Source organism: Malurus melanocephalus, unplaced genomic scaffold (genome assembly GCF_030028575.1).
Source record: "Malurus melanocephalus ecotype Western Australia unplaced genomic scaffold, MMel_1.1 scaffold_22, whole genome shotgun sequence".
In the NCBI taxonomy this organism is placed as follows: domain Eukaryota; kingdom Metazoa; phylum Chordata; class Aves; order Passeriformes; family Maluridae; genus Malurus; species Malurus melanocephalus.
The window spans coordinates 3,651,174-3,676,346 of NW_026623254.1; the positions used below are offsets into that span (position 1 = coordinate 3,651,174).

Here is a 25,173-nt window from a genome sequence, read left to right on the forward strand (position 1 = left end):
TCACCAGGAAAGCAAGGAAGGCTGGCTTGGAGAAGCCAGTGGTTCATGTCTCCTTGCCACTAACTGGTGCCAGGAAGCAGCCAGTCTGATATGGTGACTAATCCAGCAGACAGTTTAGAAATGAGTCCACAGCTGTTCAGAAGTCTAAACTAGATTGAGTTATAATTTCATTGGTCCACAATCATGAAGCAGACAATTTGCCAGTGGCACTAATCATGTTTTAACCCTGATCAAAGCTTCAGTCTCCCTACTGGAAAGTATGGAAATACTATGGAAAAATATCATCAGAGCTTGCACAACTTTTTCGCAGTTGTTTCATATCCTAGCCCTTCTCAAAACACATCCAAGCCCTTCCAGAAGACTGTTCCCTCTTCCTTGAGAGAAGAGAGAACTCTTGTCTCCTCTGTCTTAAAAGCAGATCAGGTCTCATCTGCACTTCCTCCACAATTCTTCAGCACTCCAATGCTATTCCCAAGTCATTTTCCAGAGCAGACCTGCCCCTGATTAAAGTATGCAGAACTTTTCCCATCACAGGAGGAGAGGTGATTTTCTGCTGATTTCCTATTCAGAGTCACAGAGGCAGGCTCCGAAAAGCCTGTGAAAGGCAACTGAATGAATATACTGTTCCCTCCGATTGTGACTCCATCATTTCCTCTCATTACTCTAATAGAAACAAATCTTTCTCATCTCAGCCTTATTACCTCACACAAAGGAAAATGGTATGTAATCCTGTTAGAGCTGGGCTGCTGCTGGACACATTTTAAGGTCATTGTTCTGGGATGCCAGTCTCCACTGTATGTGACTGGGAGAAGTGGGAAATGCAATTACTAGGCTATTCAAACCCCTAGAATGAAACCCTGCCATTAATAGGCAAAAGCCAGGGAGAAAAAGAGCTGTTGCTTTATGAAATTATAGGGTTTGGCTAAATTAGAGCCTAATCAGAACCCCAGTAAAGYAGGGTTAGCTCCTCCTGCCATCTCTGGAGTTTCTTCATGTCACTCACCCTGGTATTTGGCATGCCCGGTGGAAACCCAACCTTCAAGATGGCTTGTGGTCATGAAGCCAGTGGTGCACCAGGCCAGCAAAGACAATGGTAAAGGATTTATACTGTCCTTTGATATGGGAAAGCCCTCAGAGTTCAGGAACAGAAATCTGCCTGCTGCTGCCATCACCTCTTGTACTTTGGCTCTGAGTTTCTTGGCAGAATTTGGGATCAAATCTGTCTCTTAATATTCACGGCCTACAGCACCAGTCTTGCTAATTGCTGGTGCAACCCAGCCAGGTGGGAAATTTGCATTGCTAAACTCATGGAGCTGCAACTTCCCCGCAAGGAATTCACACGCTGGAGGAGAGAAGGGGGCTAGCTCTGCTTGTGGAGGTCAGTGAAGCAAAGCAGAACTAGATGAGTGGGAATAATCTCAACCGCCTCATTGAGTTGGCTTCTGTTGMGAGGTTAGACACTGACATGTTCCTAATCATTCCCATCCATGTGAAGCTAAGGCATTTTTAGCTCCTAGCATAGAAAGAGCCAGAAATTTTGCAGAGAAATGTTAGGGAAGACCACRCAAGAACTACAATGACCATCACAAACCACAAGCAGAGACAAACTTCTGCCCCAGATTGTTCTTGGGAGTCAAACTCTTACTGATATTCCCTGTGTATTTTTCTCCTCCTGCCCCTTTCTTGAGCTGTATGGCTGCTCCTGCTTGTTTCTCCTGCAGTCAGCTAGCCACTCATTTCACTGTTTTGATGTCCCTCTTTGTTTTCCCCTACTCTGCTGTGTATCCTCAGTCTCCCAAAGGACTCCTGTGCCACAAGATGAGGCTGGGTTCCCGTTCTTGCAGGTCCCAGACAGAAGGGATATGGGCTGAGGGACCGGTTCAGCTAGAGGAGGAGAAAGCAGCTGATCACCACTGGAGCCTCCAAGTCCCTTGAAGAGCTGAGAGTCACTTCCCTGTTTATGCTCTTTATTAGTCCCTATTCTCTTTAATCGGCTTAGACTGATGAGCCGAGGCAGCGGTAGGGATCAGCCRGGCTGTTTAATTAAAGGATTGCAGCTCAGCCTTGCAGTTTGGGGGTTTGTGTAAATGAGCTGCAAGTACATTATTTAATCTGCTGTGCAGAAAGGAGYTGGGGCATTAATGAAGCAAACTCTAATTAAAACTAGAAGGCTGATGGTTATTAGTGGCATCAGTTCTGACAGGATTTATCTCATTTAGGGAAACCATCAGGAAGGGGAAAAGAGAGAATAAACCCGAKCTGGTTTATCAGAATTCACAACAGCACTGCTTGTGACTGGCTGTCCATTCAGCAGGACTCAGAAGAGCTGCACAGGGAGCCCCTGTGTACCAGGCTCTCCCACCAGGAGCCCTGATGAGCTTATTTAGGGATATGCTTGGCTCACCCAGGAACTGATTGCCTATTCAGGCTGTCTGACCCACATATTTCAGCCTTGATTGACTTTTGTTCTGACTTGGTTCAATCAGGAACCTGTTCATGATTTGAGCAGGGTGACAGAGTCTGTAAATGATACGATGAACTTCTCCTAGAAGCCTACTGAGCCATTGCAGAGCACTATATGGACATCAGCTCCATGGTGACTCTGTGGTTTTCTTCTCTGCCTTTCTTTTCCCTTCCTCACTGCACTGTACATGTAACTTCAGACACAAAGGAAGCCCATGGCTGACTGCAGGACCTGGCAGAGACTAGGAGATGTTTTATGGCCAGCACAAAACTAACTGGTGAATTTAATAATTCTCTATGCCTATTTCTCACCTTCAAACAGCCACGGTGGCTTCAACCATCTTTATTTCTTCATACAATATTATGTCACACACAGAGAGATTCAGGACTGCTACTGGGGTCTGGAAGCATTAGAAATGGCAAGAACATGAGGCAGTCTGGGRGAAAAAGTAAGGAATGCATGAGGCCTGCAGAGCAGGAAAAGCTACAAAAGGCATCAAATGGACAGGCATGGACCAGTATGAGAAGYCCAGATGCAACATGCTATAGGGGTCATTGTCATTCATTTCCAATTCAGAATTTCCTGGCTCAGACTCATCTTTGGGTGCAACCTGCCAAAGTTGTTAAATTATTGAAACATGTGATCATTCCTTCTTCCATTTACCTGTCAAACCCCAGCAGAAAGAGGGCAGGCAAACCCAGGCTCAAGGGATAGGCAGGGCCTTTGGGAGTCACCAGGACAAATGGAAGGCTTGTCAAAAAGCATGACAAAAATCCTCCTTGAGCTTAAGACTGTAGGACTGACAGCCTTGTAGAATAAGAACATTCCAGAAACTAAGGGAACTGATCAGAAATAAGATGGAGGCTGGGGCAAGAATGGGGCAGGGTCAACGGTGAGGGTATGAAGATAGAACACTATGGCAAACCAGAGCACCTAAACAAAACTCTCTCACYCCAGAAATGTAAGGGAGAGGTGGCTTTCCCTACCACAGAAATCTCCGTGGTCTCTTCCTCTGCTGTCTCCTTTTCCTTGCCAGCATCTCCCCATCTGCTATGACAGGGCTGTCATGCAAACTTTCCCAGTGCTGGAGAGCCCTCAGCACAGGCTGATCATAGGGATTAACCCTTCCATCTTCATACAAAAATGGGCAGGAGGGGTCCTGCCCCTTTACCCTGTCTCCAGATATGGCTAAACCCTACTTTTGAGCATACACACCCATCCACCTCTGTTCTCTTCACAGTTGCCCAGCACTCACACTTTTTCTTGGAAGGAAATCAGAAACCACAGTCTGCTCCRGTGAGAAGAACAAGACAAATATAATTTTTAAAATATAATAGCCTCACTACTGCAATAAAACTGCCTAATTCTGTTCTGAACCCTGCTAGTAATTCAGGCTTCTTACACAGAGAAGTAAGAAAAGTCCAGCAGTGTGATGAGAGAAATCTTTAAAGAGAAACCTCTTTGCTGTTGTCAGAAGAATGATGAGGCCTGGAAAAGCAGAGTATGTCTGTAAAGATGTAGGGGTGGGAAGCTGTGTGAGGAGAAGGAGATGGTAAGAACAGAGGGACAAGGCCTAGTGTGGAAGATAAATGAGGAATTCACACCTCGAGTACCTCTGAAGCTCCTTGGACCCCTTGGTTTTGGCACTGACATCTTTCACTGATGAGGGAGGGCTGGGAMCTGCTGGTGTCCCCATGCCTGGCTGCTCCAGATACAAGCTGGTGACAGTGAATAGTACCTGCTATTGCTGCTCTTTGCTGGCAGGCTCAGACCATCCAGGTAAAAACACTCCCCCCATCCTGTCTCAGGGTATGAGACAGCACCCTGAGTTTGTTGGGTGACTTTTGCTGTACTTTAAAGGTTGTAGGGTGTGTGCCCAGGAACCTCATAGTGTGAGACAAAGAATTTGAAGGAGAAGAGTGAGGCATGTGCATGTCAGTGTCACACACAGTAAGAAGAGGTACAAGCACGGATGTGGTTTGATGGAAATGGATGTTCCAAGAGAGGCTGACACAACATYTTGTGTGTGTGTGAGTGGAGGCCAGAGGGGGTTTGCAGGCAATTACACATCAGTACAAACAATAATCTCTGGGAGGGAAAAGAGAGGGAGAGCAACACTGGYAACATGGGATGTAGGGGACGATGGAGGAGGATTGGCATGTGTAATAAGTGAGTTTTGTCTGGGACAGGAAGATCAGTGATGGATGACAAGGAAATACAGAAAACAAAAGTCTTGCTGGCAACAATTTCCCACCTTGGTGAGGAGTCTGGAGATGAAGGCTTCTGCTCTGCGTCAGCTGCTGGGCAACAGAACTGGTGTAAAACAGTTTCATTCCTGTAAGAAAAAAACAAACCACAGTGGGTCAGTGTTCACTTCACTCAGCAGAAAGCTCAAGGGAGAATGCCTTTTTCAGAGCTGTTCCAAGGGGWCAGTGACTCCCAGTGATGCTGCAAGAGCAGTTTAATTTCTGAATGAACATTTAGTACTCCAAGGTGGAGGGCAGCAGAGACAAGGGGGCTGACAGTTCTATTCCCTTACCTTACCTGGACCATCAGTCCTCCTGCTGATGTCAGCCTGTGGACAATGGGGCAAAAGTGCTCAAAAAAAAGTTTTCCTTCTAGGAGTATTTGTTTCACAATCCCATACACCTCATGAAAAATAGTTTTGTCTGAGTTTGGTTTTTTTTGTTGCCTTTTTTTTTTTTTTTTTTTTTTTTTTTTTTTTTTTTTTTTTGGACAGAAACATGTCCTTAGATGTATTTTCTTACATATGTTTCCTATCCATTCCAAAGTCATTGATTTTTTCTTAACAGTGGCTGAATTACCTCTGCAGACATTTCTCATGAAACCTCCCTGGAGCACAGAAATGGCCTCAGCACATCACTGCTRGGCATTACCAGGAATGGTAGTGGAGAACTGACAGGACAAACACAATTAAAGGGATTGAGATCATGACAAGAGGAAGAAACCATAGCAGAGAAAAGCAAACCCCTAAGATGTAACATACTTGAGCAACACAGGAAAACGAAAGACTGAAAATGTGCTTATTGGATAAAAAGACAAAAKACTTAATCCAAAGAAAGAAATCCTRGTGTTACAGAGRTTTTGACACTGGGCTCTCATCTCCACTGGATAARTTTATTGCACTAAATCAGTTACGAGATTTGGTGTCTTGAGCTTGGTGCCTCCRAAGAGGGACCCCAAACAAAAAAATCCYGGGACAATTAAACCCTTGWAACCTAAACTCCCCATCCCTCACRCAACAGTCCAGACCAACAGCATTWTTGGGGTCTKGGGCCTCCTTGYTCTTCATTGGTTTGCTGTTTTGTTRCCAAGTGGTYRCCAYGTGCTCATCTTCACATCCTCCTCACATCAGTTTCAGTGGAGATYTTGGTCAGTTCTGTAGTCAATGTGTTTGCCACAGTTCATATACCAYGATCTATGGGCTGTCCASTCTAGATGTTAATTTTTAAGTRATATTTAAGRTACAGCTTTCTCTATTCTAACTRTTATTAATGTTCAGATTRTTAGCTTCAAGTTKCTCTATAATCCCTCTTTGACTCACACAACACAGCCTTATAGTTCAGATAAAGTTCAACTTGCAGTCCAACAATCCTAGCTATTTATGGCCAACAAGTACTTGGCTACCTTCAAATAATATAATTTCTTCAACACTGAATTGMTCACCAGAATGATAATGTTTGCAGTTGGATTAATAAAACAAACTGCTTCCTTGACTTCCGATGTATTCTCAAAAGGAATCTTTCYTTAGAAACAACAAGACTGGCAGGAGGAACACAGCAAGGGAAAGACAGAGGCATTAGCTTTACCTCACTGACCTCTAATCATGCCCTCAATCTTTGCCTATAACCTGCAGAAAAAGATGTTTCTGTGGCATATCAAATTCACCTCATGGCCTTCTATTTCTGAAATTACCCAGCTCACATCCCTTTTCTCCTGCCAGGCTGGTTATTGTTGGCTCTCACTATRTTGTTTCTAATTTAAACATCTTAGGTTGCATGCAGCTCTCTGAATGATGTGTTCAAAAATTACTTGTGTTGTCTTTTCACTGAAGCAAGTGGTGGGATCATATTTGAGTTTGTGTTCAAGCACACACAAATACTGCAGCTCTTACATCCTTTAACTCTGCTTCCAGCTACAGTCTGTCAGGACTCTCCTGATAAAATTTTGGGTTTGCATAACGACACTGAGGCATCAAATTTAAACACCTTGGGTTTGAAACAGATTCTTCAAGTTGCATGGGTTTACCTGAACTTCCTGGAACACTGCTGGAGGGCTGTGCACCCACATCTCACATCTCCAGTGCAGCTGTGCTGTACAAGTAACCTCTCATAGGAGAGGGACCATCAAGTTCCCCTCCCAGCTCTTGGTCCATGCAGAGTGGGGCACCTGCACCAAGGCAGTCACTCTGCAGAGCAGCCCCGGAGTCATGGACATCATCAGCTGCACTGTGGCCATGCATGAGGCTCTCAGCTGAATCAGCAACAGCAGGCAGCCATTCTGAGGTGTGTTCTTYGTTTTGGATATATTATATATTGGCATTTCTTCCTACTAGAGAATTTAATCTCTACAGGATCCAATGGGAAAAAAGGCAGCCTTGACCAGATAAAAGTAACAACATACTTTTAAATCGTAKAAGGAAAGAATCATTTACATTGAAAAAGACCCTTAAGATCGTTGAGTCCAACATAACCAGGCTCACCACTAAACCATGTCACTTAACACCACATCTACACRTCTTTTAACTGCCTTCTGGGATGGTAACTTCACCCCTTCCCTGGGCAGCCTCATCCAAGCCTGACCACCCATTCAGAAATGTTTCCTAATACAATYTAAACCTCCCCTGGTGCAATTTCAGGCCATTTCTTCTTGTCTTGCCATTTGTTACTTGCCAGAAGTGACCAACCCCACCTGGCTACAACCTCCTTTCAGGGAATTGTAGAGTGATAAGGTCCCTCCCGAGCCTCCTTTTCTCCAGTGCCATCAGCTGCTCCTCTAGACCCTTCAGCAACTACCACATGGAATCTTTAAAAAAACAGATACCCCACATTTCAGTCATTTCTGATCTAAACATTTCTCTAAATGAACTACACTCTTCTATGCTTTTATTTGACCAGCAGATGCACAGCTTTAATTCCTAATTGCACATGARGAGAGCAAACAAGAGAGAGGGAAAACACAGGGAAAAAGAGGAAGGAACAAGGATTGACAAAAACCTGAGAAATAGAAGCTTGTATATAGATGAAATGCCTTGCTAGTCAATGATCATGATAGAAACACAAAGAAAAGTTAAAAAAAAACAGGGAAAGGAAGAGTGGTGTAATGTTTCAGGACTTTAGGCTCTGTCTCCTGTGGGCATTTTAAAAACATCTCCCAGATCCTTGTCAGAGAATCAGCACACTCTGAGCACTGCAGCCACAGTCAACTCTTCACTCTTGTTCTCACAATTTCTTACATGTACTAACACTAGCCTTGGGTACTTTTTGTCCAAAACAAAGTTGTCTTGAACCTCTGAGATCCCAAGATCTCTGGAATAGTTGTGCCCCTTACCACCACCAGATGCTGATCATGCCCGCAGGCACAAATCTGCCTCCAGGCCGTTTAGGATCCTTGTGTCCCACTCCAGGGGACATGGTACCCATGGAGAATCCATAAGGGAGGTGGTGAGGAGCGGACACTGCCTGGTGGAGGCAAATATATGAGGCACAAATGGGTATTGCATTTGCTGAAAGCTCTTTCCCTGACTGGGGGCAAGGAAGGGTATCTTATTGTTCTTATTAAATCCAAGCTCCCTGAATGCCCAGGAGCAGGTGGAGCTCTGGGGCTGTTGGCATTCTTTTACAACTTCAACTTAAACAGCTTCACCTTTTCTTCTGTGCTCCCCAGTCACACACCACAGGGACTGGGTTCCACCTTGGAGACTATCCCTGTCTGTTTTCCTCTTTCTTTCCATCTTTTGATCCTACATATATGGCATTTTCCAAATCCCTGCCCTCACTTTTGCATCATAGCACCCAGACAGGAGCTGAGAAAAGGTTAACTTGTGGAAGAAATTCCCACCCTGAAGAGGTTGTTAATTGTTATCAGGAGAAAGCTGCTCTCACCTGGGTGAGAAAGGCAAGAGTCCTGTGGCCTCACTGCCATTTCTAAGCCCCAAGAAAATGCTTCAGGAAAGCATCTTCCTAACGCTGTGAAGTCTCCAGGTAAGAGTTTAATTTTGCTGTGATTCAAGAGGACTGTCAGAGTTGTAATGGCTGGTGGCTACTCGGATTTCATCCCCCTGTGSTGTTGTCAGTCTTTGCAGGTTTGAGGTTTAAAGTGAGCCTTGAGATATTTAGTATCTRTCAGAAGTCAGGGTAATACTTTTGATGGTGGTTTGTTGTTTTTTCTTTTCTATGCTTTTTTTTTTTAAATTTTGTTTTTAAACAAACCTTACTTCATATGCCAGAAAGGCTACATAACTTGAATATGCAGCCTCAGAGGAGTTAAACATGAGAAAGCATGAAGCTTGTTTTAGCCTTTGAAACACGGGGAGGGAGGCAATGTAACTTCAATTCAGGGACAGTAGGTTCAGGCTCATAACTTGGGGTTTGGATCTGTAAGTTTGTTTCTTTTCAAATATTTCTGTTAGGTGGTTATGGTCTGCCAATTAAAAGGGTAAAGTCCGGGGCTTGCCTTTTTTGCCTTTTTCTCTACWTCCTCTACTTTGCCTTCCTCTTTGCAGAGACTGAAATGAAACACTGTTGTAAGCAGATCAGGCAGGTGATTGCAGAGATAATTTCTCCCCATCTGCCAGGGTATTGCTGAACTGTTCTGTTTCCAATTTATTGTTTTAAAATATATTAAAAAAAAAATATCTTGTGAGCGGATAAAAGCTTGGAAGGGAAAACCAGTGAGAAGAAAAGGTGCTCTGGGTGAGTTGGGTGGCATAAATGAGGAAGGGGCTCAGGGAGAGGAGGAGGAGAGGCATGCTGGGGTGAGGCTTCCCAGCACTGTGAAACCAGTGTGTGCAGGAGTGGCAGAGGACAAGGGCAAGCACAGATGCAAAGGGAGGACTGAGAACAGCCTGAGCCTGTCAGTCCTTGCTCCATCTAGCTGGGATGCACACTCCGGAGGCAAGGATTTGACAGTCYAGACCTATCTTAAATGCAGAGATAGCTTGGCCCAGTAGTTACCCATGCTGTCAATTGAAACATTAGCCCTCTCTCCTCTGAGAGAAAACAGCTGACCGAATTTTACTCGGTTGTCTTTAACATTGCTCCTGACAAGAGGTGTCCTGCAGCCAGCTGCCTGCAGCCTCAAGAGGGGTATCTGTGAATGARCTGTCCAGCCACAGCAATTCCTGTTTTGTGATGAACTTTAGAGAAGCTTGTGCCAAACCTCCTGGCTAACACAAGCTGTCTACTCAGCTAAGGAGCTATCTCTACCTTTCTGGCTTCTCAGAAAGTTGGACTGTGMTGCAAATGGACCCCTGACAGGTGCTGCCTTGGTCTTTTAGCTCTGGATCCCATGGAGATAAGCTTCGTTTCTCCTCAAAACTGGCATTGTGGAGGGAACAAGAGCTGAGGTCCAAAAATTGAAAGTCTCTGTAGATACCTAGCTTGCACATCATTCCAAAAATTCCCTTAATGCTGTACCCTTCCTTTGGACAGGTCCCTGGGCCTTTCTGTTCAGTCAGTGCTGCCCCCTAAGCATCAATGCCCACTAGTTTAGCACTGATGAGAGCTGTCTTGAAACAGAGATGCCTGTCTGCTGAGAGCTGTCTTATGGTAAACAAGCCTAACCTCTTTTTGTTCTCCTGCACCCCCACAAAAGCAAACCCCCAGCCCAGACAGCATATGGAAAACGGTGGTGCTCCCTGCTCTCCAGCAGTCAGGTTTAATTAAACATATATCCTGTGTGGCCTGTTCCCAAAGAGCAGCCCTGTGTTTTTCTGCATGAATGGTTTTAGACTACAAGAAATGCCAAAASAAGACAGAATGAAAATTGCTCTCACTACGAGTACACAGAGCATGCTTCTCTCTCCCATCCTGCAACACCCCTGCATGCTGCTGCTCTGGTCACTTGTGTAGGATTGCTGGCGTGCTCTATGAATGAATATCCCTGGGTTCCCCAAATTCCTGTCCTTACTAACCTCTGGATTCTGCTCCCTGAGTCCTACTGGCCAGCATATCCAGCAGCTTTGCCCATGGCCCAAGCGCACAGCAGTTCTTAGAAATCTGACAGAGCTGAATCAAGCAATGTTCTATCAGTAAATAACTAGTCCAACTCATGCACCCTTGCTGGCTTCTCTTTAAAACTCCACCTTTTGAAGAAAAGCCAGAGGTTTTGACCAAAGTCACTGTTTGTAGTGCTGGATATCTCAGCTTTCCTGGAGTCTTTTGCCACTTGTCTCTATCTTGCCTTTTTTCAGAGAGCTGCCAAGAGAACAGATGGAGCCACAGAAAATCATGACCTAGGAGGGGAAGATTAAAAGCAGAAAGAGTCAAAGAAGAACTGAATTAATCTCAGATGAAGTTTTACTGGCTGTTATCTTTCATAAGATGAGCACTGGAGAACCACAAACAGGAGCCACTTAGCAATGCTGTTTATGAAGGGCCAGTTGCAGCCTTCTGACTCCCCCAAAATGTATTGCTCAGTACTACCTCAGCCTTCCAATGGAGCTGTGACACAAACTAGCTAAGGTTAGCTGCAGACCTTACTCCTTCTATCACCTCCCTCCTGTGATAGATCTATTTTTGACTCCAGTCAACCTGGAACTGAGAGTTGAAGTGAGATCTCAAAAAAGCACTGTTTCCAAATGAGTACTGTCTAACAACTGGCTGTTTCTCCCTACTTCCTCACTGCAGAATACCACCAGAATTTTCTAGCTGTCCTAATTGCTCATCTCAATTGTAGGGCATCARAGTGATGTTTTGGGGGCAGTTGAGTATGGGCAAGCTTCATATTGAAAGGAAACATGTTTGAAAATAAATTCAAGGTAATTTCTGGAATTTAAGTTCTTTAAGTCCTTGTAAATCTGATGGCCTCCTCGTTACGGGATTCTGCTGATGCTGAGAATTTGATAAGATTCAGAGAGGAACTGGCCATTTTAAAGATTATCCTATAAGAGTATTTAATGCAGACCCTTCCCAAAGCCAATGCATAGGACTCAAACTTACCAGCATTAGAAGGCCCATAGATGTTTTTTACTCTTTTCTCTCGACCATTTGATGTTGGCTATCTCAGAAAAACAGCTACACAAACCAGAACCACAAATGTGACTGACTCAGAAATTCTGTGTTAAGGGGAATGGGCCTTATTAGCCAAGATGCTGAAGTGTAGGAGTGCAACAAACCTGAAACTATTGTTGCCTGGAAATAGAACAAAGCTTCCCAAACAACATTAGAATGATAATATAAAAGCAAACCTTTAGTTCAAAGCCTTCAGCTACAAAATATGGTGAAACCCACGTGATACAGTGATTCTACAATTTTTTAAGGTTAATTGATTTGTATACCTATCATACATTGTCCAATTAGAAGAGAAGTTGGTTAGGTAATAATTCTCTGGGTGGGTAACACTCCTCTGKAATTGTTTGATGGGCTTTGTTATGTCTTTCCAGATTCTGGCTGGAAAACAGAACATCCTTGTAGTTGGTTCTCTTCTTGGAGTAAGACTAAACAGTATTTCAGGAATGTGTTAGAAGATCAGCTTACTGTTCTGAAACATAGGGGAAAGGGTAGGAAAAATACTAGGAGCTACAGCCATGCATTAGCAATCTACAAACCTACAAATATATGAAAAATATAAAAAGCTAAACAACTTTAGGCATCACTGTAATTTTATTTTACGTAATAACTACAAGAGTCCCAACCTGAGTGTCCCTGGGATACAGGGATCAAGCATTTTCTTATCTTACTTCAGACTATTGCCTGTCTAGCTCTGCCTGTAACCCTCCACAGGCTTCGATATCTAGTTAATTGTATGACAAAAAATGAAGTTGTGTCTAGATGATGTCTAGATTCCAGCACATAGCTCCCACCTAACAAAAGCAAATTCCTGAAGGAACCCTGTGGCATTGGCAGCACGATGGATGAATGTACAACATTCACAGRCATGCCCAGCCTGGCCAGGATGCATGGCAGCTCTTCTTTCCTGAGTCCACCTGAGTGCCTATCATCCTACAGCTCTTTAGCATTCTCAAAGCTGCTCTTCCTTCTTCTCTCTGCCTCTCAAAGTCATGCAAGGAGGGATGAAGAGGGGGAAACTTGCCAGGAGCATCTATTCTCTCTGCTTGCCTGCCAAAAATGAAAAATCAAATATGTTTTGTAGTCTGGAACTTGGCTTGTCTTAAACATCTCATGAGTGTTGGAGAAAATACCTTCTTCCATGATGTTTCTCTATAAATTTGATTATCGAAAAATCAGCACTCATCCTCTAAAACTTATTTAGCACCTGCTCAATCATCATCTTCTTTCTTGGTACAGAAATTCATTTTAAGTCATACATCCTTTGCATAGCATTACTATAAATTTCTTTTTTTAGTGCTAGGGGATGGTATGAATATGGGATTCCTATTGCCAGAGTATTTACAGTTTCTCACTAGAATATGTCGATTTTAGAGACCCTATAAAATACCTTAAACAAATTGCCCTTGCTAGCATAAAATACCATATGCACACACTGCTGTTTGGGAAGTGACAACCCGATGTGACACTCTGACGCAAATTGGTATCTTTGAGCTATTGTGGGGTTTGCAGAACAGCACAGCTTGGAAGGATAAGCACAAGGCACYGTGCTGGGGAAATGGAATTTCCTGTGCTGGAGGAAGAAGATTTGAGCCAATGCTCCTGTGATCTGATCTTTTTTTGGTTAACTGGTTGGGTGACTATAACAGATATRTCAAATGTGCCATTCATTTATCACCATCTGCTTCTAGGGATGGAGAGATTCATGCTGTATCTTCCTGAACAGTTTGTTTCTCAGTTTACTTTAGTCCATCAGGCATTTGTCCTGTACATCTTCACTTCTACCTTGAAGAAATTCTTGGGAAAAAGTGTGGGCATGACTGGCAGATGGGTGCATGGATTTTGGAAAGAAATTGTGGTATTTTGCACTAATTTCAGTATGAAGAACATGACCAGCAGACAAATGTGTGTGGATGTGTACAAAGAGGGTCTGAGCATGCAGTATAGACTCTTTAATGTAAGGTGGCATTTTTGGGCTTAGGATCCGACTCAGCCACGTGTCTGGGGGATGGTGAAAATGAACTGTGGCCTCATGTTCTGGCTCAGCAGGATCTGTTTCTCTGTCATGGACCTAAACACACAGTTTTCTCTTGATGACAGGCTACTGGACAGAAAGATGTCACCTGTGAATTCACTGTATTCAGTGAAAATTGCTGCTGAKAAGTCCATTTTGTTACCCAGGAACACTTGATGGAAATCTCATCCATTTATTAAGTCTACCAGGCATGGTTGGGCTAACTGCCAGGTTTTCCTGCATGCAAGAAAAGGGCAAGAGGGGAGAAAGGAAGGACATGATCAGGAATCAGCTGCAGGGGGAGAGCCCATACTGGCTTCTGGGTCCAGTCTGACCAATACCTCCTTGCCAGAGCCAGAAGCAGTCTGGGACCAGGTTTTGGACCCACTTTCAGCATTTCTCATGCTAGGTGGRGCATTACTTAGTGCAGTTTTGTGGCTTTTGATGCTTCAGCTACSATGGGATGAAATAACTTGATCAAGGTGAACTAAGGAGGATAAACTCACTCCCAGTTATCTGTGGACTAACTCTGTTATAATAGAGGCAGTCTAGATGAGAGAAATTGTCCATAGGAGGAAACTTAAGGTCCAATATCTACTGTACAAAGTCAGAACCTTAAAGTAGTTAAACATAATGTATTGCATGCACATGCAGTGCCATCATAAAAGATAGCAGCTTGAAGGGATTTGGAAATAGTATTTCTGTTGGATGGAACAAAACATTCCAATTTGGGATGTGTGGACAGCCTGGGAAAAGCTAGCATCACTAAAAACTCTCTGTAGAGAGGTATTTGTATCTGTGATGTTGCTGCAGTGGTGTCTCTTAGAGAATTACTTGTTGAKGAAACACGCTTTGGGTTTGTGGGGGGTGTTTCTTATGCTCCCCTATGTRCCCAGCAGAAGTGATTCACTCAGAAGTTTCTCTTCTTGCTATTAATTTCTTTCCTAAGGCATAGTAGGAGCAGGGATGAGGGAGATGATAGTACTAGATAATCAATTTTCAGGAAAAAACTTCCTGGGAAGAAGGGRGGTTGTCATTACTTGGCAGAGGGATTGGGGGCCTGCCTCTCCTGAAATATTGTTGAATCATATGTCAATCAGGAGTACATTCACTCCATTTAAATTGGATTTCTCTCTTCCAGAGTAGGAGCATCAGCCACACAGAGTAGGGCTGCCTGCTAATTGGATTGGTGCCTGTAAGCACTAAMAGGAAAGGGGTAAAGTGGCCACGGCAGGAGGAAACACTGAGTGTTGGACGGTGCAGCCCAATGTGCACCACCAGCCTTGTTCACATCCTCTGTCAGTGGTGGAAGCAGTAGATGACTTTTGATGCCAGACAAGCCTCAACATCCTTTTGCTTGCTCACAGGCTGAGTAGTGGCACYCAGGAAAAGCAGCTGCTGTGTAAAAGAGCAGTGTGAGAGTCTCAGTGTGCACATCTGACTATGTGGAGGGGATCCTCCGGTGACACAGGCAGCACTTGCTGCAGTGAGCAGAGGTTTCATGAGYTGTAGCCAAAACTATACTGCAGATATCACAGCTAGATAGCTGCTATAAATCCAAAGCATGTGTGAGGGGGAGTTTGTGTAAGTTCCTGAAATAATTTCAGTGAAATAATTACCGTAAACAGAAGTTGTATCAATTAATTTCATAATAGAAAGCTATTTTTCCAAGATAACATGTGACCTTTTCCAAGACAGTATCCTTCCCTTCCAACTATTTACAATACCACCATTTTTTAAAAGGTTATATATGTAATRGAATAATTACATGTCAGCAAATGCATACTGATAATGATCTTCTATAGTTTGAAACATCTTTTCATACCTCTTCTGTTTTGTGCTGTGCAAAGGTCCTTTCTTCTTTGTTCAAATAATAAATTTGTAACTACATRAAACGGAAATAGCTGGCAAAAGCTCACTTTTAATTATGCTGATCAGCATTCTCCAAATCCCCTCCAGTTCTTCATATAATAATTATAGTTTGTCAGCCTAATACCAATGAGTATGTGGTCCTTCTAAAGAGATCYAGAACCAGCACTCTGCCTGAATGCTGTGCTAGACAAGCAAACACCTTTTTTCTTCTCTCCTATTTTGGGCCAATACGTATGAACACTATAAAAAAGCTAAGGCTTGTGTTAGTGGAATTGGCAACCCCTTTCATAATTACTGRGACTGTGAGATATAAACGGAATTTAGGTCTCTTTCTCAGTAAGAATAAATTATTTTTACTTTATGAATAAGTGTCAGAATTGGACTCARTCAAAGGATTTTTATTATGACTGAGTATTTGATCTGTTTTTAACCAGGCTTAYGCTTTTTACTGGCTTCTCACTCACGTTTAACCCCTTAGCACAGGCAGAAAACCCTGGAATTTTCCAGAGGCTAAAATCAAAGCGTCCGTAGCACTGGAGAATGACACAAAGCTAAATGAGACAGTGTTGTTCAGTAAAGCAGAATCTCATAAACATGCAAATGAGCTGCATGTCCATGCTCACCTCTGAGCTCCCTGGGCAGCACTGTCTGCTGTGGACCCCTCCCTGGCTGGCACTGCACAGCCAGATGTGCTGCTGGCACTGCACAGCCAGATGTGCTGCTGGCACTGCACAGCCAGATGTGCTGCTGGCACTGCACAGCCAGATGTGCTGCTGGCACCACTGGCAGCTCCGTGTTCCACGCTGGATACCGGCACAGTGTGACAGTGAATTGCACCAGCAACCAAAGACAAGCCAAAAGCTCGTTCCTACCACGTCGGCTGATGCACTAAATGTCAGTGGTGATGTTATTCTGCACACCCACCAAGGATTTTCAGGCTTGTTCTGTGCAGTAAATTCTGCTGTCGAGGACTGAGCTGCCCTGGCTCTGCTGTTGAGKCTTGACACAAAACTTTACCACGAGGAGTGCAATTGAATGCAGCGAGGAAGATAAGGGCTTGGCTYGCAGAAAGTGCTTCAGACCCCTGGATTGGGGCCCTGGCTGTGGAAAACCAGTCACTCCCACACCTGCAGGTGTCTGGGGCTGCTGTACCAGTGACACCCACAATTAAAAGTGGGGTGGTTTTCTAACAGGGTGGCACCACATGGAGAATTAGGAATGCAGAACTGGACATAGGCTGCTTGGTGGCATATACAAGGCTAAATTGTGCTATTCCTGACCCTGGAGAGCTGAGCTGCTTCTGCTGTGGGAAAGAGAAGAGCAGAGGGAAAGTGCAGGCCCAGTTGCAGAGCTGACTGTAATGCCTCAAGGGACAGATAGCAATAGTCACCACTGTTTCAGGGGAAATTTAATTTGCCCATTTCCCTTCCACACACACCCACGTGCTTCCACCAGGGCCYTGACATATGGAAAGCAGGCAGTGTTTGAGGCTGCTTGTGGACACAGCAGCTGGCTGACACCAAGAGCAGCTGTATTTGCATACATAATTGCCCTGGAAARAAAGTACCATTTGGCACCAATGCAAATGGGAAGAGGATGCAACTTGAATGCTCAGCACACAATCATCACAGATACTTGGGTTTTAGTTAAGAGGAGATTTTGCAGTTTCTYGAGGCTTTATAAACTCCTGACCTTGCTAAAGTTGCAGAAGAACAGATGGAATTAATGAGGTGTTCTAAGATTTGGAAAATCTATGGAAGTTGTTCCCTTTGCCCATCTTAGCTGTTCAATAATTCCCAAGATTTATAAGTAGTAGGACATACAATGTTCTGCCAAGTCGATTTATCAAGACAATGACAGTTTAGGTTAGTCTTAGTCCCAGGAKCTGAATTATTTTATGCTCTCTTTGGTGCAGCAGCACTGGGAAAAAATCACCACCAAAATGGAGAAGGCGTCTCMTATTAACCTTGCATACAATAATTGTTCATCCTTGCCCTGTCTCAGAAGTGAGATACCAATGTCAGCTAACGCYTATATATAGATATTTACCTGTCCAAAAGAGCAGTGCTTCAGTCAGTGATGGCTGCAGGAACCTATACAGCCCGCACCTGCAACCATATGTGCAGTTCACCTGGAGCTAAATGAGCTACTTATGTCTGTTTCTACAGCTGCATCTCTCTGCAGAGCCTTATTCCAGCTAACTTGTGCCTTGTGGGGACTCTTAACTCGCTAAAGCATTTCACTTACAAAACCACTCCTGTTCTCTACTTAATGAAGCTTGGAGCTTCCCAACTTGTGTTGGAGTCCTTTGTTTCCTTTTCTTTATTTGGAGAAAGAAAAAAAATATATAAGGTGTGGTTCTGGAAGCATAAACATAATTTCCACTATTGCAAGAGCCTGATTTCTGCAGAGATATTTCAGGAGAGTTTCACAATTACTAGAATTCTGAGTGAGGAGCTGTGGGATGTTTCTGCTCCTGAAACAAGATGGCTGATGCAGACTTTTTGAAGTTTGTGGTTCTTACAGCTGGGCAATCTCCTCTAACAACTGAGATTTAACAAATTTTCTTCAGCACCCTTGTGCCAGCAGGGCTGTAGCATAAGCTGACACCATGTGGCTCAGCATAAGCTGGCAGTGCTGTTTGTGCTTTCACACTTCAGCTGTGAAGCTCCATCAGCGATGGCTCCAGACCCTGGATGCTGGGATGTGACAATATTCCCCATCTTGGGAAGAGGCAACAGCAGTGGCTGTATCTGCATCTGTAGATCTGTTGAAATCTTGGTTCTTGTGGTGAACACATTCTGCCTAGACCCTGGCTTAGCCTTGGAAGCTGAGTGGTGGGGGAAATTCTGCTTTTGGCAGCAGCTGTTCTGGATAAAAAGTGTGTAGTGCATGAAGAGATCCCAGAGCGGCATAAAAGATGTTGTGAAAGAGACAGTGAAACTACTTACATGAAAAACAACCTCATCAAAATAAGTTTTTAATAAAACATGAACTTCTTGGCCRCCTGGGCACACACACTGGCTCATGTCCAGCTGCTCTTGACCAGCACCCTCAGGACATTTTCTGAAGGGCAGTTTTCCAGCCACTCTTCCCTCAGCTTGTAGCCCTGCAGGGGTTGTTGTGACCCAGGGACAGGACCCARCACTTTGCCTTGGTGAATCTCACACYACTGGTCTTGGCCCATSAAYCCAGCCTGTCCAGATCCCTCTGCAGAGCCTTCCTGCCCTGCAGCAGGTCAATACTCCCACCCAACTTGCTTTCATCAGGCTTTGTACCTTTCTGCAGAACGATTGAATTCTCCCACCCTTTTAGACTTGTTGAAGAACCTCATCTCTGTTTTCCAAAGTAATTTACCAGAATAACTGGAATATATAAGACATTTCAGACCTTGTTTCTACATGCTGAGTTACTAAATAATAAATAAAGATAATCCCTTTATCTGTAGGAACAACCTCTACCATAACAATTTTATTCTTGTGTYTTTACACTAACACAGTAGACAGTGTAGACCATATTGCTACTTTTGACCCATCACAGACGAGGTTCAACAGAAGAGTACATTGGCATGTTTCAGCAGGATGTTTATTTTGGAACCTGCAAGGTCTTAGAATAGCAATACTTTTCCTTGCCAAAGTTATGGTCTTGAAATAACTGAAGTGGAAGAAYCTTTCCCATTAGGCCTTAYGATAGCAGGACTTGGATTCTATTCYCACTCTCACTTCCAAACAGTGACCCACCCTTAGCTGGATGGAGACAGAATTTCCCATCTTGTAGAACAGGTTGCATTACAGATTGGAGTTGTGGTTAGGCTGCACTTGAATGGACCACGCTTTTTTAGCATTTATGAGATKTCATAGTGACCAGTGCCATAGGACAGCTCAAGTGTCTTTGCAAAACAGTGTGTATAAAAGATATCAATAGAGGAAAAAATAGGGTTTTTTTGGCTGCTTCATCCATGGTGTAGAACTGTTGGCCATAACTCCATTGCACATTTCAGATACCATTGTTAAGGTGCTGCCTCGAGCAGTTGGCTTTCACTGCTTGCACAGCTTAAAATGCCTGCCTGGCTTGTGTGTTTTCAAGACATAAAGCTATTTTTACAATAGTCAATAATCAAACCCAGAGGGAAATTTTGTTACAGTGAAATTAAAGTACCAAAGGGAGACTGGATTTTGTGGAGAAGAATCATCTAAAAAGACACTTAAAGCAAAATACAATCCTAGTCTAAATTTATTGACATCAATGGCATTTCTATATCTTATGCACAGACCGGTCTGGTTTGGATCTGCAGCTCCTATCTAAACAAGTTTAATAGGAATTTCTCACCCTTGATATCAGAAGAAGTAAGATTCTGTTCCTACAGAGTAGCTAGGCAAATGGCATTAATTTTATAACTTATTTTGATTCACTCTGTAGCTGTGTGAATACATTGAAAATGAATTAATGATATATTCAGTGAACTCTTTGGTATTTCTTACTCTGGAATCAGTTTGTCCCGCTCTATTGGAGAACTGCATTGGTGCCACGGTAATGTTTCTGTGCAATCCACTTATCCACAGCTCTGGGACAGGATCAGAAATTCTAGCAAAGGTTAAATGTATTGGAAGTTACCCCATAAATAAAACAAGCAAAACATACATGTGCCAGGAGATTCCCCATTAGCAAAAAGACTGGAAGGATTCCAGAGGACTGGAAAGTTTCCCATGGCACACAGGGAAACCTGCATGTAGAGTCCAAGGTACAGAATATCAGGGAGGAGTTTGGAGGCCTCTCTGGAATTCTTACTCTTTTCAGAGGAAACATAAAACAACTGCTGTCRATATGCCAGCCAGAAAAGGGTAAATAAAACTTGCAGTGTCTTTGACCACCTACTTGCTTGTGTAGGCATCGATTCTACATCTAATCATCCTTTGTCCTTTAAGTTTTCCCAAGGCARAACAAGTTTGATTGAAACAGAATGTACCCTGGCTGACTGTACACAATCTTTTAACATCACACTCCTGAATGCCAAACCCTGGTTTTACTAAACTGCTAGCACCTCTGTGCAGTGAGAAGGACAGAGAATGCCCCAGAACTGTGATAAGACACCATAAGAATWCTGTTTCCAAACTTTTTAATCTTTCCCAGCACATACAAAAGAAGCAGCTGTCCAAGAGCAAGGGTTGAAAGGGAATCTGATTGTTATTCATCTGGGATCTCCTCCAGCTCCCACTAAAACAGTATTTCCACTGAGTTTGTATATAATCTGATTTCAAGTCTCATGCAGTGAATCCTAGCCAATTCAGCTCTTAAGGYTTGTCCTGACTCAAATGCTAACTATCTGCATACAAATGAAGGCTCTTCTTACTTATGAACATATCTTATTCTTCTGTCTGTAGCATGAGAAATGTCATTTATTGCCATTTCAAGTGGGAGAATCAGTAAACAATATGGCTTCTCACACAGCAGACTCTCATAGCAATGTCTGTGTTGTCCTCCCTGTCTTCAATCTTTTTGCATTTGTAACTGAACACTTTCAAATGGGACCGTTTTACTGTGGGTGTCAGAATTGACAACCTGATCTTAGGAGCCCCTAATGATTTAATCCTGAATACTTCTTGAGCATGGATTTAGAGAGAGATTGTATGTGCAAGGCATGCAGTTCTGAAAAATTCATAGCTCACATATAATCCACAATRCATRATCTTTATTTCCAGATCACAGAATACTCYGAGTTGGAAGGAACCCACAAYGATTGTCAAKTCCAAGTTGTAAGCAACCACCYCAYGCAGKGATTTAGCCCATAACCTGGATGTTTTTAACACTGTGCTCTGATGGACTGAGCCAATCTCATCCAGCATGAGTCACAAAAAGACTGAAACAACAGCAAGAGAGGTGTCAATTGTGCCACTTAATCTCTGCTCAGTCTGTGTGCCAACAAAGTCCTRCCTGACTTACTGCATCCCACTAAAGCATAGTTGGCAGCAGCAGGTGGTGAGAACTTCACTTTTAGGAAAAAAAACCAAAGAAGTTGCCCCATTTCCTCACTGAGATCAGTGAACCTCTTGTGGGTGGTAGAACATTATTTAGAAGCATATGGAAAGACCTTTGATCCTTGGGCTGGAGATGCTTTGAAAGAGGGAGGTGGTGGTGGATGCAGGAACACATTCCTGTGCTCCTGTGGCGCATCCCTTTGGGTGAGGGGTGATGATGGCTTGCTGAGGCACTCCATGGAAGCCTGAGCCACCACAGCCTGTGCTCTACTTGTTTTCTGAGGTAAACAGGAAATCTCAGAGTTCAGTGATGTCAACTCTGAACTTCTCAGCAGGGCTAAATTCCATTTGAAAGGAAAAGAGCAGCAGGAATTATCTCTATGTTTAGTTATCTCATATCTTGTCTTACATCATCCTCTCACGAGTGTGCTAGAAGGCCAAAAGGAGACCTCTGGGTGTTGTATAAATGACCTGCATAACAGGATTTTCCAGTTGTTGATATGGCATGTGGAAGACTGAGTGAGCTGTGTTCCCCTTCTGCCTAATTCTGAGTGACAGGAGAGGAAMCCTTTGCTCTGAATCTGCGGGAACTTGAACCTGTGCCTCTCTCCCTTCCCAAATGAGCTCTAAATCCAAASAACTTACTTGCCAAAAATGCTAAGCTGGATCTGAATTTCGTCCTCCACATCTTTTTCTTAGTATTCTCACTGGCAAATTGTGCCATTGCATTTAGAGTGTCATACCCCTCTACAGATCTAATCATCAAAACAAATAATGCAAAAAATAATACCAATCATTGTCAGAGACTAGCAAAACACTCTGGTTTTGTTTTCTTTGGCCTTTCTCATACATGTCTTGCCTCTTTTCAGGCTTCATCATYTACCTGTTGGGAGAGGAAGTTGTTTTGTCACCCATATTTGTTGCTTTGAGCTGCTGGAAAAATAGGAATTATGTGTAAGCAATTTAAAACTGCCCTCCTGAGAGCTCTCTCACCAAACAGTGTTTGTAAGTCAAACTGATCTACCTAAACTGACTCAAAGAGAAAATGGAATTGTTAAGTGTAGTATATGATTCTCTCCATCTGAGGCTCTCAAGTTCCAAATCTCAGTGCTGGCTTTGGGACAGCACCTAGGAATATTCCAGTATGTCTGCCTGATCAGCCCTTCCTCTGACTTTTGAGTTTGTGGCATCTTGGATTGTGTCTAAATTAAAATATATTAAAACTACACATAGAACTSAGCTTCAAAAGCTGTCTCAGAAACTGTCTCCCCTTTGTCAGGAAGCACAGTCGCACTGATTCCTCTGCTCCACAAAGTGCTGTCAGACGTGTCCAGCCAGGCAGCGCTCACTGCCTTCAAAGGCAGCCTTCTCAAAGCCCTCCACAAACCCCAGTGGCAGACACCTCGTGCTGTCCCCTGCAAGGGGAATGAGTAACACTCATCTGCTCACACAGGGGGATGCTGAAGTGAAACCAGGCAATGCAATTTGCCCACTGTCACACGGCAAGCCTGTCTAGAGCGTGAAGCTCCTACCGTTCTAACACCTCAGTCCCGGTTCCTAAGCAATAGCCCAAGCTTCCTCTCTATTCAGCAGCTTAAACTACTGCAAAGGATTAAGTAGGCACTTAACACCGTGTTGAACAGGAGCCAAAAGAATTAATTTCACAGGACAGAAAGAAACCAGCACGAAGAATTCAACAAGTCGGGGGGTGAAGAAGCTGTGTGCTGATTAAAAGACAGAAACAACCTACACTAAACCGCTGAAGCTTGTAGATGTCAAATCTGGCTCTCCCACACTCCTTCCCCTGTCCTGATTTGTGATCCTTYGCAGAGAAAAAAGACCCTTTAAACAAGGGAGAAACTTCCTATAGAACAGAGTGCAGTAATTTCTGCCCGCTAGCTCCCCTAAAGGTCTCCTTAATGTAAGTTCCTTTACTGGATAGTCAGCACAGGGAACAGAACTGGGCACCTTCCCTTGAGAAGAATGGCATCTGAACCCTGGTGCTCTACTGTGTAACCTAAACTGTGATCCAAAGRAGAGTTTGTCTGTCACAGAAGCATCACGCTGTGTCTGTGTGGATTAAGCATTATCCTTGCTCTGACAGGGCTGCAGATGCTGTGTAACCTGTCACTGGAATGGCAAATGAGCTCACATAACCATTGAAAGGCCTTGAGCCTGAGCAGTGTAAACCTGGACTTACAGGCTGAGCAAAGCAAGCCATTTATTACAAAGGCGACACAAAATGAACTGGAATGAAATGGTTCACATCGCTAATAAACCACAGGAACAGGAACAAAACTGACCCGTGCTGCTCAGCTGTKGCTAACAGACCAGCCTCACAGGTATTTTAACCAGTCTCCTCCATTCCAGAAAACAACACAGAACCTCAGTAATGCAGTGACCTCCAGTGATTCCTCAGCACACCAAGTAAGCAACACCTTTCTGTTGAAATCGTCACTAAAGCTAATGGAAGTCTTGCAGTATCACACAAATGGGCAGAGCAGCACGAGGCTGAACATCTGCTTGTATGTTGAGAGTAGAGAAGTGGRGCCCCTGATGTCTTCTTATGGAGAAAAAACATTTTCCTGACTAAGATAAAGGAGGATCTCTGTGAGAATGCGTAGGTGTCATTAGGATTATTTCCTCTAGTCTCCAGGCTTACTTCAAACAAATATTTTCCATCTATTCTACTGCACTGCAAAAAGCAGATGGCACATATGCTCAAAGAAACCTAGAGATAAAGGTTTTGTCTAGAACTTGGATCTATTTCATGGGGCCATTAAAAATGTTACCTTTCCCTAGGCACACATTAACATGCTTTGAGTCCTCACACCTTGCCTGCTTCCATTCAGGCAGAAAGTTTATCAAGAGGTAGGAAGCGTGGCATAAGCAAGAGATTTAATTTGGGTTGATATAATCAAATGATCAGACTGAGAAGTTGCAACATGCCCTAAYGGGCAACACCAAATCTCTTTTACTAACTGATCCTCAATAACAGCCACTGCAAGCAAAGGGGAAAATAAAATGGAAAGCCAAGCAAAATGGAAACCTCAGACAGTCAACAGGAACTAATACCAACAAACTTCCACATAAGCATTTGAGACATTTTCTCCTTATAAAACAGCTCACACAAACAAAATACAGTCCTCAAATWATGAGGTTTATCCTCWTCTATTCYWGATTCYAACACATATTCCTTTATGTGGAACKTAACAKTATGAGGAAGGAACATGARAGCAATGGGCCATACCATGCACACAGAAAGCAGCCTTTTTCCCTCCTTCCATGTTGTTCCAGCATTTTCCCTTGTCTTTAGGTTTAGGTTCAAGGAATTCTAGCTTTTGCAGATGGGAATTCTTCTGCCTATCCTGCCAGTACGAATTGCTGTAACTCTGCTTGCTCACATGGAACAGCTACGAGTTTTCACCCCATTGCAACTGATGGCATCCATGCTGAACACCAACCACCACACCAGTGCTGTGCAGGCTCCCTCCTCCTGCAGACTAATCTCGCTGCTTGGCATCAGTGGAGAGCTTTCAGAGCTGAGGAGAACTGGCACACTTGAATACTCGGCTAATCCTCTTTCAAAAGGCATTG

At 43.6% G+C, this 25,173-nt stretch overlaps 1 protein-coding gene across 1 annotated transcript in view; it reads right to left on the reverse strand.

Annotated features, from left to right (window-relative positions):
- The window catches only part of IQSEC3 (IQ motif and Sec7 domain ArfGEF 3), a 94,224-nt gene that overhangs the window by 45,839 nt on the left and 23,212 nt on the right, over positions 1-25,173 (reverse strand). Inside the window, exon 2 of the mRNA XM_057390090.1 lies at positions 4,719-4,799. The gene's annotated coding sequence lies outside the window, so the exon portion shown is untranslated. The remainder of the gene's footprint in view (positions 1-4,718; positions 4,800-25,173) is intronic.